The sequence below is a fragment of the Lytechinus variegatus genome, chromosome 10, assembly GCF_018143015.1.
Source record: "Lytechinus variegatus isolate NC3 chromosome 10, Lvar_3.0, whole genome shotgun sequence".
Lineage (NCBI taxonomy): Eukaryota > Metazoa > Echinodermata > Echinoidea > Temnopleuroida > Toxopneustidae > Lytechinus > Lytechinus variegatus.
The window spans coordinates 28,459,306-28,478,110 of record NC_054749.1 but is presented as its reverse complement, the minus strand read 5'-3'; the positions used below and the strand labels follow the sequence as shown (position 1 = coordinate 28,478,110).

Here is an 18,805-nt window from a genome sequence, read left to right as displayed (position 1 = left end):
AATGTATTGAGTAATGCAGTATTCCATTCATGTCAGTGCCCTAAAATTAAGGCGGTTACTATTCAAATTAAAAAAATTCTCGCTCGGTCGCTACACGCTCTCTCGCAAAATAACATTTAATCTAAATGCAGAATACATTAATGCAGGTATAGAAAATCAATGATCCTCTGCAATTGCAACAGACTGCCTTGCATTATTTTTTATTAATCACCCTGCTTAAACCACCACAAATAGGCCTATAACAATACTTATACCGCACATAACAATCCTTAAATGAGAAAATGGATCGGCCACTACTCTCTGACCGTCTAGGGTAGGGTTATTAGGAACATAAAGTTCATAACACTAACGTACCTAAGGGGGGGTGGACAGGGCTGGGGCAGACTGCCCTCCCCCCTGACGAGTCACAGTCGGCAAGCAAAAAAAAGGAAGCGAAAAAGGGAAAGAAAAAAGAAAAGAGGAAAAAGGAAAGAGAGAAAAAGGGGGAAGGGGAATAAGAAAGAGTTTAAGAAAAAGGGGAAAACAAAAACTGGACTGCAGACTGTCGGAAACTGTCTGGCACTCGGGGCTTTTCCAGCTGATTCGGTTTTTTAGTGCCACCATCTTTGTCGGTAAATGTTCATTAAACTGTACCCTGTTATCGGTAAATTGTGATTTTTACGCAATGCGACTTTAAGAGCTCTCTGTACCGAAAGTGAGGACGGACTGGGTTGACCAGGGGCATCAATTTTGTTGGATACCTAAGATAAATGTCTAGTTTTCAGATTAAAATATGAAAAATTTTCAGCTCGCATTTCGCGCTCGCGTCTATTGATTAGTTAGAAACCAATTTGTTCACGGATACAAAAAGTGCTTATAATATCCAGTTCTTATGGCGGAATATCAAAAATGTCAGGTCGTGCCTCGTGCTCACATAACTGTTTAGGTATATCCATCATGTTCATAGTTAAATGAATTGTTTAGAATGTCTGGTTTTCAGGTCGGAATATAAAAAACAAAAAATATATCATTAGAAACCAATGTGTTCATGGTTACAAAATGTTGCTTAGAATATCAAGTTCTTAGGTCGAAATATAAAAAAAATTCAGCTTCGCGCTCCCACCATTAATTGTTTTTAACTACCATCTTGTTCATAGTTTTAAAAAAAGTGCTTAGAATGTCCAATTGTCAGGGGGAATATCTCAAATTTTCAGCTCGCTCTTCGCGCTCGCATCCATTGATTATTCAGCTAGAAACAAATTACCATCCTATTCATAATTAAGTGCACAAAATGTATCGTCTTAGGTCTTAGTTTTTAGAAAGAATTCAGAATTATTATTTTTTAACTAAATTCAAATGAATGTCAAATATCTCTTTTATAAGGTCTCCAGACAAAATGTAAACACCCTCAAAGAGGTTTGAAATAATTATTTTACAATAAACATTGCAATGACCACTTGATTAGAAATATATCGATCACGATCCAATACATTTCATTTCTGGAATTATATACAACAAAAAGAATCAATTTCGACAATATTTAAAATGCAATCTCCCGATAGCAAATATTAGTAGTAGCAAGATCCCAACTGTTTTATTGGGCACCCCCTGGGTAACCTTTCCCACCTTCAGTGCCACTGCCAAACCTACACATCCAAACGTGCATGGAGGGAGGGGGGATGGCTGCAAAATGCAGGGCAACGAGGACTGCGAGGTGCCCAAATATCCTCGTGTATTGGTATAATTTAATGACCGAATGTATAATTTCTGCACGTTTCACATCATGAAAAAAGGCTAAATAATAATTGAAAAAAATATTCGCTCGCTCGAAAATAAAAAAATGTGAAGTTGATATTTGGAAAACTATTATCAGCCCCCTTGAAAAAATTGTGCCTATATACGTTCATGCCTATTACCCCAACCTTGCTCATCCTTGTCGCTTGCCCTCCCCCCCAACCAAATATGCCAGGTACGGCACTGGTTTATGGTCAGGTATGTCGACCGATAATTAAAATGGAGTGGGGAATATCCATAAGTTTAGTCTACTTAATTTTAAGAGCGAAGACGAAATTGTATATCTGAAATTATTTTAATGTCAAATTTAATGGTTACATAGTACTTTCCGATGCTTTTTCAAACATATTTTAGCATTGCATAATTTATAATATTTTGGGGCAAATCTATATGTTCCCCCCAATATATTCATGTGGGCGATCACTCCCTCCCCAGGATCGACGCATCTACCCCCTCTGCTTAGAAATATTTGACTCTAATCCACAATACTCTTGTGTAGACTAATGTGTTTCACAGAACAGCGACTTTTTGCAGCCTATATCTGCATGCTGAGTATCTCATACAGTCATTGGAAAATGCAGATTTTTTAGGCAGTTTATAAGAAAGTGATCTAAATGATTGGTTTCATCTCAATAATTTTCTCTACTGTAACCACATTCCCTCGTAATATTCTATAGGAGATGGGTGCCATTAATGTCCCCTCGTTCTATCAAGTCTTAAATTACGTTCATAGGTCTCTATCACTTTTGAAAGAAGATTTTCTTTTTTGTTGCACTTTTACATAAAGGGGAGGTTCACTCTGACGAATAGTTTATAGTAAAAATAGCCGAAAAATATGAAAAAATATCGCCGAAGGTTTGCGAATAAAAACAAAAAAAATTAATTATTTTAGTGACGTCATAATGCAAGCAGCTTTCCTACACATCGTATAGTAAAAAAATGAATGTCATTTTCTCAGAAATTTGAAAATGCTTTTACTGTTCCCTTCAGTATATCAATAGACAAACAATTTCACATCCGTTCCCCCCAAAAAAAGTCATCATGAACCATTGCAATTTTACATTACATACTGCGCAGCTGGTTCACTTATGACGTCACAATTCCGAAATTTTGAATTCTAACAACTTTCTTAATCTTTGATGGATTTCCCTTAAAACTTCACCATTTTTAAAATCATTTTTCTCCTATTTTTATTGAGCCACTTTTCTTCGGGTGTTTTCCCTTTAATTGGCGAACTCATAATGTTTATATAAATAGATAAAACGAATTGGAGATAATAAAACTTTCTTGTCCCCTTTTTAATCACGTGCCCTCATCTACATGCATACCATGCTTATAAAATAAATTCTCAGTCATTTTGAATATGTGATTTTTTTCAATCGGTCGCTACGCTCCCTTGCGTACTATTATAAATATTTTGGAGGCGGGGGGGGGGGGGTTAGCTCAGATCACTTTTGTCTCCTATTCTACCAACTTGGTACACTATGCTACCCAAAATAGGCTATTTTCATTGTATTGAATAAACCAACCTAATTTTTTTTCGAGCCCCCAGAAGCCCAACCAAATTTTTAGTCTAGAACCACGCCTGGTAAAAATGGCATGCTACATCAACAGGAGTAAGCCTATCTTTTTGCTGTGCAATAACAAAATGTGTTGTCAAAATGGCTTGTTACGATCGTCTGCGTTCACGGAGCGGGGATGGAGCAGGGAGCGTGGTCGCATCCTTTCGAGAAAACCGGGAGAGCTTTTCTTATGGGTGGGTTGAGGGAGGGGAGTCAAAATAACGCACCTTTTCGAGACAACCGGGGGAGGTTTTCACGAAAGGCAGTGCTGAGTAGTCTCTTGTACCAGTTGGTTTTGTGTCTGTGTAAATTTGTATGAGAGTATATATGGAAGCCGCATATGAGGTGAGAATGTGCGTGCATGGGGGTGTGTGTGCGTGCATGTATGTCATCTATTTTCATTCAGGCTTATTTATTTTCAATAGTCTCGGCGGTGCACTCGTCGACCGGGTTCTGCCGTACATGGTAACTATAGTACTAGCTATAGCAGCTAGCGAAAGAAAGCCAGTTTCAACGTAATTGCTTCAGTGGTGTACAGATAAGGGGGGGGGGGGCTTCGGACGCTTGTCCCCTCCGACAAAAAAATAACAACCAAGAAAAGAAGGGAAAGAGTGAATGGTGAAATATGTTTTTTATGAATATAACTGGATTTTTTTAAAGATTAAAATGTATTTTTTTGCTCGCTCACAACTTTTAAGTTTGCCCGATACGCCATATCTAGCCCCTTCATAAATCTTTGGCTCATTACGCCACTGATAATTATGTTTCATTATAATTCTGCGCAAATGCTAATTATTCAGAATAGAAAACGCTATTTCTTCTAACATTCCATTGTTTTATATGGCTTTGTGGAATTGTTGGGGTCTAAATTTACTTCATAATATGCAATTTTATTCAAAATCACACAAAACTGCAAGCTCTCTTCTTTTCTCCTAATTATCAGTGGCGTAATGAGCCCAAAATTTTGAGGTGTCAGATATGTCGTATCGGGCAAAATGTACTAAAAGTTGTGAACGAGCAATGGAGAAAAAAGTCGACATTTTCATTAAAAAAAAAATCAAATTTTTTATCAGATTTTGACATAAAAATATTCAGAAAATGATATCACCTTTCTCTCTTTTCTTTTCTTTTCTCTCCCTTCTTTTTTTTGTCGTCATTTTTTCGGGGGGGGGGGGAGGAAGCGCCCCAAGCCCCCCCATCATGCACCTCTACCATTAATATTGTATTGTTATTATTTTGAGGAATATTTTTCATATAAACGACTGGTTGAGAAAACGATTAAACACAGCCTCTCGTGAAAAGCTCCCCCGGTTGTCCCGAAAAGGTGTGTTTATTTGACTCCCCTCCCTCAACCCATCTTTTCGAGAAAAGCTCCCCGTTATCTCGAAAGGGTGCGGCCATCCCTGTTCCGCGAACGCTGACGAACAACCCTTCAAAATCAATGAAATGACAAAGGAAAATTCTGCATGTTTTTCCTTTAAAAACGAAACAGAAAAAACCCTACTTATCCACGTGTACCTGGGGGGGGGGGGCGCTCGACCAAAAAAAAATGTTGGGGTGTGCCACGGGCGAGACCAAAAACGGGGGCCTTGGAGCGGGCTTGTTGTAAAAATGAGGGTCCTCGGAACGGGCTTCGGAACTACATAATATGTTTGTGAAAACGGGGGTCGCTAGCGTGTGAGTGTGTATACATCCCTATGGAACGGGCAAGCCGCTTTGCACCAAAATTGCAGCTCTGTAGCAGATCGATGCGATCGGAACGGCGTAACGAAATATGCGAAGCTTTGGAGCGGATTTGTTTTTCTCGACAAGAAGAAAATGATAATGCCTTGGAACGGAAATTTGAGTGTAAAAATGGGGGTCCCTCCGCGGCACATATGCATTATATAATGAGTGCCCCCCCCGGTGTGTACCGTGATTAATGTGGCCTACTGCTCAATGTTCCCCTGTCTAAGGTGAGCTCTCATTATAACCCGGCATTATAATCACCCCGCCCCTCCCCCAAACTCACTGACACCCTCCCATTAAGACCCACCCCACCCGTTCCAACATTTTTACTGCTTTGCAGACTCTGAATTATGGCTCGTGAGGTGGGATCTGCTACTGGTTTGCGAAGCAAACCAGCCTGAAAGGGCGAGCGAAGCGAGCCATTTCAGTAGACATAGTCTGCTATGCAGACTTGTTGAATCAGCTGAGGTACACACACTGCAGATGTGGGTCTACATTTGTAGACTACTCCAACATATCCAATAGGCAGGCGTTTTTGTCTGTTTACTACATGGGGTTCCCCAAAAGAATGTATGAATGGATGACGTCACAATCACCGGCTCATATAAGACAGTTTGCTCAAAGGTCATCGTAAAGCCATGTGATCGTTTGATTTCAATGCACAATGATCTGGTAAACAAAAACATTGTGGGTAGAGCAATTTTGTTGGTATTTGGTATTGGTATATGGTTGTCGATTATATATATATATGTATATAATTTTCTTTTGTTGGGGCGGGGGGGGTGCAAGGGCCAGGCACGCACTCTCGATATCCGGTCTGAGAAGTGGAACTCCCACATACTCGTGCACATTCTCCTCCAATAAGAAAGTCAAGAAACACACATGTGACACGCTCCGAGTGGGTCGCTCGCATCTAGACATTGCGCAATATTTTGGGCTTCTCCCCTTAATTGATTTATCGGGATCTATCACTACCGCATGTCATCCGCAGGATGACACACTGAAATTGAGACGTTCGCCGGCCGGTTCGAGAAATAGATTTTGCCCTTCATCCTTGTTCATTCGTCTACTCATCTGTAAGGTAAGAAATCATTTTTTTTCTTGTTCTTTTAATCTGTTTTCATTGCCGCTCTAAGATGATGCCGAACTCTAGAATTTAAACCCACGATGAAACTATTTTAAAGAAATAAATTCGATGCGACATGTGTTTTCTACGTGGAAATAATCTATGGGTTCCATATCCATTTGCTCCGGCGACAATTGCTCCGACGGAAATACCGCGCGTTAAGCCAAACACAAAACCCAACCTCTATAACTTAATAAACCCTAATCATTATCTTCTGAATCAAAATCTCTATTGCAACCCTAACGCTAACCCTATTCCCTCTGATATAATACCGGAGCAAATGGCGCAGGAGCAATTGTCGTGTCACCGATCTATGAGACGTGTACGTATGTATGTATTTGTGTCCGAATGTACTGAATGTGAATAATTTCCACTTAAATTGAAGCCTTTTTTTCCTTCCGGCCATGAACTTGAATGATTGCACGCCGATTGCACGCTGGGACCCATGCAGACATCAATCTTTCAGAGCATCATTCTGAAATTAATCAAGGTCATGACACTTCCAAATGTCTGAGTATCGGACCTATGCAATAATTGAGAAGTCACTTATTATTCAATTAATTAGGTATATTTTCAGTCTCAATTCACTTTTGTTCTGTTAACCATGCAATATATGTCCCACGTGGGACTGCATGGGGCTTTATCTCTTTGTACGATACGTCATGTTAAGATATTGAATGAATGGGTATGGATCGAAGTATGTGTGTATTGTGTAGAACGTGTTTCCAAGCATGTTAGGACTTGTTTTGAATAGTACGGGGGGGGGGTGAGCCAAAAACCTCCCTTTGTTGGAGACTAGAAATGGAAGAGAAGCTCGTCGTGGTAAACCAAAGTCACCTTTACATAAAATCAAAATCACTCAGATCATGTTAGATGATAGAAACTCACATTAAAGGGGAATCCAGCCTTGGTCATAAAATGTAGTGTTGGAAAGGAGAAAAATAGATAAAACAGAATGGTGAAAGTTTGAAAGAAATCGGACCAGCAATAAGAAAGTTATGGCTGCTTTAAAATTGAAATCCCTATGATTATGTAGATTTCAAATTGGCAACTGGGTAAGTAAATTATGACAAGAGGCAAGGACAACTTTCCCATAGGCCATGTACTTAATTGGGATTTGTGGTTTTCTCCTAACTGCCCATTCCCCTGGGGCAGTAATCTAAATATAACCCTTGTAGTATATTGTTTTATGTCCTCATGAAAAAAAAAAAAATTGAAGTAAAACATTTGAAAAAATGACATATTAGCCATTTTATGTATTGGAGTACATGGAAGAGTAGTCCTTGCCCATAGAGATGTATAGATTATCTATCTCTATGTCCTTGCCTTACATCACTGTGACATCACATATGTGGCCAATTTGCAGTCTCCATGGATCTAGGGATTACCAATATTCACAACTTAAAAAAAAATCATAACTTTCTTATTATTTGTCAGATAGTGTTCAAACTTCACCTATCAACTTGTCTGATTTTTCTTATTCCCCTAAGAACAAGTTTTTATTTGGGTTGGATTCCCCTTTAAATCCCTTTAAATATTAAGAATATCAATGAAATCGGTCCCTGCTTATCTGAGTGGTTTCATCTAGTAATAACAACCCATTCGATTATGGAATCGAAATGTTTCTTCCTAATAAAAAAATCATCTCTTCAAAGTAGGCCTATCAATTGCCGTGATAGACAGTTTGCAAGATGGGGCTCGATCTTGAAACAACCTTCCTTCAAAGGGATGGTTCGGGCTGAAAGTTAGCTTTATAAATACAATAGAATTCACTGAGCAAAATGCCGAAAATTTCATCAAAATCGGATAACAAAGTTATTGAATTTCAAATTTGGAATATTTTGTGAAACAGTCGTCATGAATATTCATTAGGTGGGCTGATGATGTCACATCCCCACTTGTTCTTTTGGATTTTATTATATGAAATTAGGTTTATTCAATTTTTTTTCTCCAAGAACTAGAAAAATTTGATTGACAACTGATAAAAAATGGCATGCTACATCGACTGATCGATCTGGAGTAAGCCTTTCTGCTGTGCCAAAAAAAAGTCACAGAGCTGAAAACTTTTTGCGATTTTGTTTATATGTTTTCAAACTTAATGGAATGACAAAGGAAAATTCTGTTTTCCTTATGACAGAAACACACACACAAAACTACTTATCCATAGTGTGTCGTGATTATAATTATGTACCCCTATCCATTGATCCTACTCCATGCCCGGAAGGCCGGATCTAAGGTGAGTTCTCATTCTATTACACCCAGAATCCCTCCCAATTAGGTCCCACCCCACCCACTCCAACATATCCAATAATAGGAGAGTACGGAGTGCAGGCGGGTGTGTTTTTTTCCTACAAAGGATTCCCCAATACTATAGAATTTATGAATGGATGAAGATGACGTCACAATCCGTGACTCAAATTGCAGTTCGCTCAAAGGTCATCATCGATCGAACCACATCATTTCTTCATTCATTCATTCATACCGTTATACCGTTATCGGTTATAACGAGGTTTTTTTTAATACCTGACTGCTAAGAAAGCACGAATGCCTGTGAGGCAGCAACCAGGGGACCAACGGCTGAAGGTCCTCTCCGATGGACCTGGTAATTATGATAAATGCCTTATCAAAGGGCACTAGAGCACCGCTTGGGAATCGAACCCAGGTCACCGAAATCCGAAACCCCCGCTCTACCGACTGAGCTAACGCGCCTCCACAGATGATTGTAATGTAGCGCATTTCAAACCTGAGAGGACTCATGCACTTTACAGAAATAAAAATTATACAACATAAGGAATTACTTAGAGTAACAACGTGTTAAACAACATCAACATTAATCAGTAACATACATGTATGGCAAAGTATTTGGAGACGTTTATTTGAACGCTTCATTAAAGAGGAATGTTTTAAGGGATTATTTTGTGATCGGAGCTTTCTTGAACTTGAATTTGCCATTTAAGTACCACTTGCACTAGTTACAAAACCTGACGGAGTCTCTTTTTTTTCTTGCTACAGAGAAGTTTATTGTAATATAAATTTAAAATAGAAATCTACTGTTTCCTGTAATTGGTTTCTGTTCTAAGACATTTGAAATTAATCAAAATCTATATTTTACAGCCGTCGTTTTGATGTTGCTAATCCTGATCTTGTACTCGACAACCATTTATATCGGTGTATCAACAATTTTTTAATGCCCTATTAAATAGGGTATTAAAAAATTGTTGACGTATATAGACTTGATCCAAAGTCCCAATGTTAGTTTTTATTCAGGATTTCCACCCGACTGCTACTTATTTAAAAACTATTTAGGCCCATTTTACTTCCCAATGATGTTAATGGTGTTGCGTAAATATCATGTTGGTTTATTTTTATATCAATACACAACTCGTCGGAAAAGAAGTGGATTTCATTACGGAGGTGATACCATATATTTTTAGTGTCAACATAGCTTGTCATTCAGTGCTCCAAATTTCAGCATTCCTATTTTCTGAAGGCCAAGGATGGACTCCGAAAAATTAGTATGGGTGTTATATTTTGAACAAATATTGATTTCAGGGCCACTGTGATTCCCGTGGTGGGCTTCTATAATATCCCTGTTTTCAGTAAATGGGGGTTCCCTGATTGTTAGGGTGCATCCAGGGTAGATACGATTCCCAACTTATTGTTCTGTATGTGCATGCAGTGATGTAATGATTATGAGTATGACAAAATTTTCATCACCATCTATATAATCGATAAGTATGTAGGCCTGATTATAAGAATTATATTTGATTAGAATGAGCGACTATCTCGTCAACGACAGTCCTTCATGGTGCAGGTTTTGCCCCCACCAGCCCTACTTCGGCTCTACCCCTCCGGATCCTGGCGACATGACATTGTATTAACTGATGCATGGTATTTACCCACTATATTCGTACCATATTTTGTTAATTCTAGATCAAATTAATAATAATGAATGATGTTATAATAGAGTAAATGGACACTAGACCAAGTGTGAATTAGACCAAATGAATATTTCACCAGGTGACGATCAGCCCAACTGGGTATTAGACCAATTTGCGATTAGACCAAGTGGTCATTAGACCAATTGGATATCAGACCAAGTGGAAATTAGACAAAATGGAAATAAGACCAAGTGGCAATAAGACCAAAATGTCATTAGACCATGTGACAATTAGACGAAATGAAAATTAGACCTAGTGGAATTTAGACAAAGTGGAAATTAGACCAGGTAGTGTTAGACAAACTGGAAGTTAGACTAAATGGTGTTAGCCCAACTGCTCATTAGACGAATTGGATATTAGCCCAAGTGGAAATTAGACGAATTAGATATTAGACCAAGTGGGAATTAGACAAATTGGATATTAGACGAACTGGTTGTAGACGCCTGAGTTTAGACTATGTGAAGTTGGACGAACTGATAAGTAGACCAAGTGGTATAAGACCATCCGATAATTAACCGTTATATATATCATCAGTTGGTGCTGTGATTTCGATTTTTTGGTCATCGAGTGATCTTATTGCTGTTTGATGATTGTTTTATGAATAGAAGTTACCCTCATCAAACAGAGTTATTTGTTCAAGACCTGGGCTGCATATACAGATAATCATTGAAGTGCAAATAAAACCCCACTCATGATAGTCTACGTCATCAGGGAATCCCCTGTTCGAGGTTCGGGTGTGGTTAAATTTTTTAGTCATTGAAGTGAATTGTCCATGCAGAACTTGTTATAGAAGTTCCATATTTTTATTGTAATGTAGGCATATATTGCTATTTCTGACAATTACTCGATTTTTCTGAACTCGTTGACGTTGACACAGAAGTCAAAGTAAAGATGTTTTACTTTATAAATAGTTCAATTATGATGTAATCGAGATTCCCCTTCTACCTGGAAAGCAAGAGCTTGAGTGCGAAAACAAAGAAAGATGTGGAGTAACCAGTAGACACTTAAATGGCGCGAAATTTTTTTTTTGATGAAGCCAATGCGCATGAGCATCGGGCTCTGCATGAATTGGAAGTGTACTTCTTAATAAAATCAACCAAAGTATTAATTGAACATGTCGTGGTAAGCAATCGCGAAGGTTAAACCAGTGTCTCGTCATTTGATCTTACTGTGAGGATTGAGGAACAAGAAGGAGTCATTCTTTTCAAGATTTACGAAAGTAAGCTTATTTGTACACCAAATGTTTGACATTCTTAATTTGAATTTGAAGGTAAGATGGACACGTGTATTAACAGTGAAATCGATGTTTCAAAGGGAAAGCTCTTTACCATGTTTACAGAAAGAAATTCCCTATTGTTCACTGACGTTAATTTTCTTCGCAGTCAAATCGATATCCTTTCAAAATGTTTATATGGTAGCACCAGGAGCTTAAAATAATTGTAGCTCTTGAGAGAAAGCGACAGAAAACCAGCATTAAAGTTACTGCAAATAAAGCGAGCACCCAATATACTAGACTGTAAAATGCATAACGTTATCAATTTGTTGCACCTATCAGGAACGGTGCGATAAAGGGATGGGTGGGTAACAGCTAATTATCGGTAGTTCAAATATACAGCGGAAAACAAAATGCCCTTGAATTGTAAAAAAAAACACCTTTGACGCAAATAATGAATGATGTAATGGGATTCCCCAATATTATTTTGTGCGCAGGTATCTGTACCTCCTGGCTTTGCTTCACAAAGGTATGCGTATTATAATGGTTTTCGTTAAGTTAAAACTTCTACGTAGACAATTACGGGTCGTGTGGTCCAGTGGTTTGAGCATTGGACTCATAATTGCAAGGTTGTGAGTTCGAATCCCAACTCTGCCATTGTCTCCACTTTGATAAAAAGGCCCAAGAGTGATATATGTCGTCTATTATGTCAGCCACTATTGCTGATTAACCTAGACGTAAAATGTTTTCAAGGTAATTGATTATATACCAGCTTGGCGTTTACCAGCAAAACATGCACTCTTAAAACAAATCAGTCAAATTGACTAGACCAGTAGTCAGCTGGGAGCAACTGATATGGCAATCACTGATATTCACATTTCTGACATATATTCTAGTCAGAAATAACTCTTTTCTAGTAAAATATGACGAGAAAATAGTCAAATATGACTAGAATAACAGTTGCTCCCAGCTGACCCTATTAACCAGTAATTTTTGACTGATTTGTTTTTAGAGTGTGCTGTCCTGCCGAGTTCCTATACGGGAGTTACCACAAACAGACACAGAAACAGAAGTGTTATTAAACATGGTGGTTTTTTTTCAATATCACGAATGGGAGGACATGTAATGGAGCTAATTTTATAAAAACATAATATCATTGACAAAGAATTTGTTATATAATTAGAATGCATAAGATATTGAAAAGTGAGTTTTTTAAAGTTTATTTTGAATAAATAAAATGAAAATGAATTATTGTCAGTGTTCAAATGGGAGGGTTATATTTGTATTACATAATTTTTGGTTGCATAGCCCTACACACACACACATAGACTCGTGTGTTAAATTTGCACTTTAAAAAATTCATAAAAAATAAGGATGAAATTCGGGGGTCGAATGTTTACTACCATTGGATAGGATATATATCTGGCAATCCATATCTGACCAGAAAAGGGTCCCTCGACCGGCTCATTTTAAAAATAAATTGGCGTGTTTGAAGACATCGTCGGGGGGGAGCAGATTCATCACCTCAAACAGCAAAATAGCCCTAATCCTTCGGCCAGTCAAAATATAGTCCAAAATTGGTGATATTTCCTCCCAATTTGGGAAAAGGAAGTTCAGTAATTACCAAAAAATAGAATCAGTGTTAGATGGACAATCATATGCATACACTTTGTCAATGAGACATATCAAAATAAAAAAAAAAATAGCAATAGGTTGGCACGAATGAATATATATGGCCTTCCACTAGTGATTAGGCCCGTGCAGCCCTGAGGTGTACTTCTTCTATTGTTAAAGCATTGATTGAACACACCGCGAGGAAAGCAGTCACGAAGATTAAAACGGCGTCTCGATATTTTATTTCACTTTGAGGACCAAGTAGGAGTCATTATTTTCAAGATTTACAAAGGTAGGATTACACAGTACACCACATGTTTGACAAATTTTATTTGAAGGTTAGATGGACATTTGTATTGTCAGTGAAAGTTTTAAAATGAAAGCTCTTTATCCACTTTACATTTAGCGATTTTCTATTGTTCATTGACTTTTATGTTCTTCGCGGTGAAGTCGATTAGCATTGAATTTTCCATCAAGATATTACAAAGGAGATGGAACTATTAAACCCGAGACACGAGAGTGTAAAAGTACAACGGATTCAATGGCCCGAATTCACAAAGGTGGACTCTGCAAAATCCACGGATTTTAGAATCCGTGGATTTTTGAGTCCATGGATTCTGGAAAATCCACGGATTCTGCAGTTTGTGATTCACAAACAGTGGACTCAAAAATCCACGGATTCTACCAGACCCACGGTTGAGTCCATGGATTCAACCGTGGACTCAACCGAATCCACGGATTCAACCTTGGATTTTCAATCAAATTTAGGGACTTCCCCTTTTTTGAGACTGCACTGCGCATGCTCAGTGTCATGAAAACAAACATCTGCAGCATATACACAATATACGAAAAAATATTATTCTAAAATAAATGTTTGCTGGTTCCCCCCCCCCCCTCCCCAAGAATTATGTTTGCTGGCATTGATTGTTGTATATCTTTACACACAAAAAAAAATTAGCACATCATCAGCTAGCTGCACCTGATCAACCATGGCCCTGAAGTGGCAAAAAGCAGAAATCCATTATTTAATCGAGTTAATCTCAGATAGACAGGATAAGATATTTAACTGAGAAACTAATCACAATCCTTTTTACAGCAACCAATTCCACATCACTAAAGCACCACTGGATCCATCTTTAAGAACAAGGTAATCACTGATTGCCAATTCACTTTGAATCACGCCATGATCATGATGCAATCAGGAAACTAATCATGAATAACGTTTTCAGACATTCCAATCCTTTATACTCAAACATCATCACCTAATCTAAAATATCACAGCATTATATTTGATTTTGACACACACAAAAAACACATCACCACCATGATCACTCTTATGAATGGGAATAACGTCTGGAATGATTCAAAGCACAATCAATTCAATTTGATAACAGACAACAATTTAATATATTATTTTGTCACATTTTCCACACATGAATAACCACACTTTACATGATTATTTAACTATGATTACATAGATTATGACTGTTAACATTAATTTTTCTGCAAGTCAAGTGATATGCATGTAATTTCTTTTTTGTAATTTATATACATCATACTATCATGGAATACCATCAACCCTATACAGGCCTCGGAGCCCCCCCCCCCCCCCAAAGATTGACGCAATATTTTCGCAGTGCGATATTTTTTAAACGTGCTCGCTGACTTTTACCTTCAAGTCTTGCGCAACTTATGAGACCAGTTTTGCGTCACCCGGGTACGCGGTCCCGAAATTACGTAACATTATGTCAGACCAAAAATTGCTCAAAAGCGTGATTTCATGTACAAAATCAATGCAAATTATGTTTTCAACCAAAAATTATAAATGTATGATTATTTTTAGCTTTACTGGTTTAAATGTATTTATTTTATGCTGTTTATTATCAGAAGAGTCCTCAACAAATTTCATTGAAAAAACAATGATATCAAATATGCATTACGTGAAATTGGGAGTTGGGAGAAATTAATTGCCAAACACAGATTTACAAACTTTTTTTGAGGGGTTTATATTGTATCAGCAGTACTGCAGATTATATTAAATACTCATAGATAAAGAAATAACAGAAGATCTTGATTTGTTGATGTGGTTGGGAGAATTCATTTGAATATTGATATCATAAAAACTGTATATAGACATATCTATTCATAAATTAGGAATTATGTTGCAATGGATGACATTGTACTATAAAGACCAAGAAAAACAAATATAGTATACAGATAATACAGTACCTGACTCATTATCAATATTCATGAAAACTAGGGCCATACATTTTAAATGTCCAGCTCAGACGTCAGATAGGGGTGATACTATATTATATTTATGTTATTAATGTACTTATATTCATCACTCTGTATGATGATTAAGTATTTATTGAATATTGATATATGACTTCGGTATTATCAATTGAAAAATACACGAAGAGCATGACAGTAAGAAAGTGAGTATTTATTTTTAAAGTAAACCTAGTTAGAAGGATCTGGTCTTTGTCTGAATGATTTTCACATTTCTCTAACTTAAAGAAATACAATGGAATTATAAGATTTTGTATATATGTTGATATATCAAACACAATTATCGAAAGACTCACTTAAATTCTTAGTCTGTACTCTGTAGCGTCTAATATCAAGATAAATGAATTTGTAAGGAAAATGCTCAAGAGCATATTTAACCCTATATAGCCCGTGCTATTTTGAAATTGCATAGCCCGGGGAGGGGGGGGTGCCTATTTGCCCCCCCCCCTCAGATCTCGGCCGTTTATCGACCAATTGCGACCAAATTTGGTGGGTGTCTCATTATGTATTTTACAAGAATGCGTTGTCAAATTTGTGATATTTATTATCATTTTTTATATATCTAATTAATTATGCAAATATTCAAATTTTTTCAAGGAATTTTCATTTTTTTGTAGTTTTCCCCCCATTTTTTGAGAAAATGCAATGGAATCAAGCATGTTAGTAGCCAGTCATGTAATCTAAAAGACAGCTCACTCAACTGTATTGAAATTGTATAATTATTAGATTATGATAGTAATTAATTATGCACATATGCTAATTTTTCTCGATAATATTCTTGTTTCCTTCCGTGTTTCCAAATTCTTATGTATTTCTTTGTTTTTAATTTATTATATATTTCTTTGTTTTGAAATATCTACTTTTTATTGTTTTTTTAATCTAGAATAGTTGGTGATAGCCCAAAAGAAACTTATGTGAGGAAAAACAGAAAAAAACATTCATCTGACAACACTTATTGTAAAACCCATACATTGTACACACAAAAGTCAATGGAAATTGCCATTTTCGGTGACATTGGTTACGGATATGTGCTATATCTCCGCAAGTGTACCCCCGATTTTCACAAACGGTCTCAAAATGTGCCGGAGATGTGAAAGAAAAAAGTCATGAAATTTCAGCGTATTATTTTTTTGCATTTAGAAATTATCGCGAAATATGTCGAGGAGGGCCTTTTAGGCCCCCCCGGCTATAAAGGGTTAAACGACAAATAAGTACTGTACGGTACATAACAAAGAGAGGGTGCTAAATAAAACAATCTAAATTTCAATGCTTAAAAATAGTCAATGACCGCTATTATACTTTAGTGACATTGGAATGATGATAGGAGTACAAGTCACATTATCGACCCTTCCCCAAAAGTTCAGACTGGCATAACAGAGTCTACATTTATATTAAAAATGCAATCTGCACACTGACGGAATACCTGTTCTTCCGATTAAGGAAGTACAGGGCTTGTTCCCCACCAGGACTCCTAATGTAGACATGAGTCCCATCGATGACACCTATGACAACAGGTAGAGGTTCACTACATTCTGTATTCCTCCTCAGCTCAGATCACCCTCACACATGTTGATGAGATGGAGTGCAGTCTCTTTTGAGAAGCGATACCGCATTCGAAAGGCTTCATCCATGTACAACTCAAAAGGATTCATTCATTTCTGTAATCCCATCAGGGTCTGGGCCTGTTGGCTATCTGTGTATACATGGAAAAAGAATTAGAGTAGACAAACATGAAAAAAAAAATGATAATTCAAGATTCCCTGAACAATAGGTAAGGTTTGCTAACCATTCAGCCCCCCCCCCTAGTCTTCTTAGGTACAGTATGGAAATAGCCCAGTCTATTTAGGATTAAGTTTTTCTTTTCCTAATTTTGTTTTTACATTAATAAATATGCATTGCATACATCAAGTCAAATGTTTCAAATAATCTGCTGCTTTAATTGCTGTACTCCTTTCATTCATTTTGACTCCATCCATTTTTAAATCTTGAAAATTGTCACTGCTTGTGCAAGTAGGAACAAAAATTTGCCATGTTGGTTTCATCACTAGTGCTTCAACCAGTATCTCCTCCATATAGTCATAATTTTGTCAGTAATAAAAAAGGGAAATATTTTGCAATAAGCACTGCATCGGTTTTTTGTTCAATTGAATCAAATCTTACCTCTCTGAGGCTGTTGACACGATCAAGATGCATTAATAAATGAGCACGGTGATTTTCTGCCATTTTTTGTTCTGCATAGAAAATGAAATTGACATAGGGTTAAGTTTCAATGGCAAAGAAAATAGTCATAAGAAAAATGAGCATGAGACTAGAATGAGATTCAGTCATCAGTCATTGAGATAACAGTTTGAGAAAATTCTCTAAAATCTGTATTCTGAAAATTGTCTCATCTCTGTAAGGACATCCCCTATTTTATCTCTGAAAATGCCCATTTTTTTTGCTAAAATTAAAATACATGACTGCTCTCCCAAATTTATTTTCTTTGAAACGATTCATCATCTCAAATGAAATCTTCAAAATTGCTGAAAAGACTAGCCTGGAGGTTCCTGGAGAGTAAAAATTAGTCATAGCTGGCCCGTAGGCTTACTCATGACCATCATGACCCTGGATAGTACCAACTGAACTTCTGTCAGTTCTGAATCTGATTCTGAATCTGACTGAGACTGAGTGCATCGTAGAACTGATTTTTACTCTTCAGGAGCCTTCAGGCGTGCAGGCTAGAGTAAGATAGACCATGTAGATCTAAGAAAATCCAGCGACAGGGACAGGGGAATCATAAATTTCGGAAGAACCGAGTGAAAAGGGGAACAAGTATGTCAAGGGTCTAATCGTCTAACTAACGTCAACGAGTACGTCTAGCCGTGTCACAGAGCTCGCGAAAGAACAACACAGAAATGCACTTGTGGGGCTACACAAAACCATTTCCGCGAGAATTATTTTCACTATCTCGACTCTCATGACCGTACCTAATATACATGCATTTATGACATAAATTCGGACATTAATTCACAAATCAATACATAAAAAGTGACAAAAAATATTGCTCATCAAACAAATATGTCAAATTACTCACAATTTTCTCGGAGCTCGGTCCAGCATGTATTTTTCCACCACTTTCACGTCCAACTTAAATTTTGCTGCAAAATTATCGTCCAGCGGTTGTTGTCTGCTAGCTAGATGTACCCAAATGCTGCGCTGTGATTGGCCAATTACGCCTAGAATCCACGGATTCTGTGGAGTCCACTGTTTCAGACCACCCCAAACAGTTGACTCGAAATCGTGACGTAATAGACTTGGTAGAATCCGTGGATTCGGTCGAGTCCACCTTTGTGAATCACAAAAGCGAATCCGTGGACTGTGGACTCAACAAAATCCGTGGATTAATCCGTGGATTTTGCAGAATCCACCTTTGTGAATTCGGGCCAATTGGATCTATCCATCTATCATCAGCAATATAGTGCGATAAAAACAGAGTTAAATATACAATCGAATAATGTGACTACGTCAGGATGTAGTGATGAAAATGTAATATTTTAATTATAAAAGGTCTTAAGAC

At 37.4% G+C, this 18,805-nt stretch overlaps 1 long non-coding RNA gene across 1 annotated transcript; it reads right to left on the bottom strand.

Moving 5' to 3' along the window:
• Positions 1 to 16,856: 16,856 nt before the first annotated feature.
• On the bottom strand, positions 16,857 to 18,374 carry LOC121423280. Its single transcript, XR_005971256.1, has 3 exons — positions 18,323 to 18,374; positions 17,410 to 17,480; positions 16,857 to 16,942 (listed from the first exon to the last, which is right to left on the bottom strand). It is a non-coding gene; the product is annotated as an uncharacterized LOC121423280 (long non-coding RNA).
• Between the last annotated feature and the right edge of the window lie 431 nt (positions 18,375 to 18,805).